The sequence below is a fragment of the Globicephala melas genome, chromosome X (assembly GCF_963455315.2).
Source record: "Globicephala melas chromosome X, mGloMel1.2, whole genome shotgun sequence".
Taxonomy (NCBI): domain Eukaryota; kingdom Metazoa; phylum Chordata; class Mammalia; order Artiodactyla; family Delphinidae; genus Globicephala; species Globicephala melas.
In genome coordinates this window covers 34,472,793-34,474,939 of record NC_083335.1, presented here as the reverse complement: position 1 = coordinate 34,474,939, position 2,147 = coordinate 34,472,793, and the positions used below count along the sequence as shown (strand labels likewise).

Sequence of the window (2,147 nt, the reverse complement as noted above, 5' to 3'; positions counted from 1 at the left end):
GTCCTGGACTTTTGTTTGTTGGAAGATTTTTAATCACAGTTTCAATTTCATTACTTGTGATTGGTCTGTTCATATTTTCTATTTCTTTCCTGTTCAGTCTTGGGAGGTTATACCTTTCTAAGAATTTGTCCATTTCTTCCACGTTGTCCATTTATTGGCCTAGAGTTGCTTGTAGTAGTCTCTTAGGATGCTTTGTATTTCTGTGGTGTCGTAACTTCTCCTTTTTCATTTCTAATTTTACACTAAGAAGCCATAAACAACTCAGTTTTTAAAAAATGGGCAAATGGGCCTGCCTTCCTGCCCAGGCGCAGAGCTGGGCCGCAGGGAATGTCCCGGGACAAGTCCACGGAGACGCCCACTGTACCCCGCCCGGCTCCACTGCTCCCTTTAGGGACTGAGGCTCGCCGTGTTCCGAAATGGCCGGGGAGTCCGACAAAGCCGTGAAGTACTAGTGGAAGACATCCAGAAGCACAACCACAGCAAGAGCACCTGGCTGATCCTGCATTACAAGGTGTACAATTTGACCAAATTTTTGGAGGAGCACCCTGGTGGGGTAGAAGTCTTAAGGGAACAAGCTGGAGGTGATGCTACTGAAAACTTTGAGGATGTCCGACACTCTACAGATGCTCGAGAATTGTCCAAAACGTTTATCATTGGGGAGCTGCATCCGGATGACAGGTCAAAGATAACCAAGCCTTCGGAAACTCTTATTACTACTATTGATTCTAATTCCAGCTGGTGGACCAGCTGGGTGATCCCAGCCATCTCAGCACTGGTTGTAGCCCTGATGTATCACTTCTACACATCAGAACACTAAACACGTTCTCAGAAGCCAATGGAAGAAAAGACTGCTTTGGTCCTGGGAGAAAGAAGCCACTGTTAACTGCTTCAGCTGACAGAACCCTTCACCTGAAAATGAATTGAATACACCTGTTTTCCTTTCCGCCTACATTAGACACAAAACAAACCAAAAAGAACTGTTCTTTCTACTCCTGAATTTTTAGAGTGTGCCTTTTTATTCATCAGCTTTGTTTTGATGTTCCATCGCTATGTCATTTGCTCACTGTGGGCACAATCTTTTAAAACATACCACCATGAATGGCTCTTTGATATGTAATTGCCTGTGATGTTTGGAATCTGATTATTTGGCGGTCATTTAATGTGCTGATCTTTCAGATCCAAGTTGTCTGTCTGATGTGAGCAGGGGCGTCCTTGGATCTCTTCTTGTGCTGCTTCATCTAATTGAATAATCAGGTATTGCATGTTTCCAGTGTCGTTTTTTTTTTCAAGGAAAGCCCAGAAATAATAGCTTAAAGATTTCTAATAATTGTTCTACTTGAACAATCATATAGACGATAAAAAGAGAAAGTGGTCTGCAAGACCTAGAAAAGATACTCCATCTTTTCTTTGATTAAAAACACCAGCAACATCAACAAAAGCCTGTGAACCATGAGAGAACATTACCACTGTCCCTTCTCTCAGCTTAAATATGTCATTCTGAAGAGATTCTCAGTTATACAGCTTCTCAGACTCCTCCTTCAAAGGTAAAAACCGTTTACGTGCTCCTATAAAGAAATGTTGATTCCTTAATTTGTAAAAACACACATTTGAAAGAGATTGTGGGACATTTGGAGTCTGATTTTTGAAGAAATTTAGCTCTGGTGATGGGCCATGAAGAACTCTGGTGTGGACTGATTCAGCCATCCCGTCTTTGTTTATTATTCTTTGCGCAGTGCTTTTTCTTTAAATGTCGAAACTTGAGAGATGAATTTATAGACTCGAAGTACTTTGTAGTTAGCAATGATTGTCTATTGGCCTGCTAGCCGACTGACGAGCCATGGAGTTCTTCAGAAATAACTAAACACATTGGAAAGGAATTTGTTTAAATTACAGAGCAGAGATTTTTATAATCAGTGACATGTATCACCCTCCGCCTTTTTTGTCACTGGAAGTTAGAGCGAATGTAGGAGGGCAGTGGGGCAGCTGTCTCACATGGGAGAATACCTTGCAGAGGGATCCTTTGTTTAGATTTTAATAAACATAAGCCTGGAACAACAACAAGAAAATGGGCAAATGACTTGAACAGATACTTCATCAAAGAATACATATGAATGGCTAATTGGCCAATAAGTACATGAAAAGGTATC

General features: G+C 41.3%; 1 pseudogene; it reads left to right on the top strand.

Moving 5' to 3' along the window:
- The first annotated feature begins 416 nt into the window (after positions 1 to 416).
- On the top strand, positions 417 to 938 carry LOC115841605 (cytochrome b5 pseudogene; annotated as a pseudogene).
- The last annotated feature ends 1,209 nt before the right edge of the window (positions 939 to 2,147 follow it).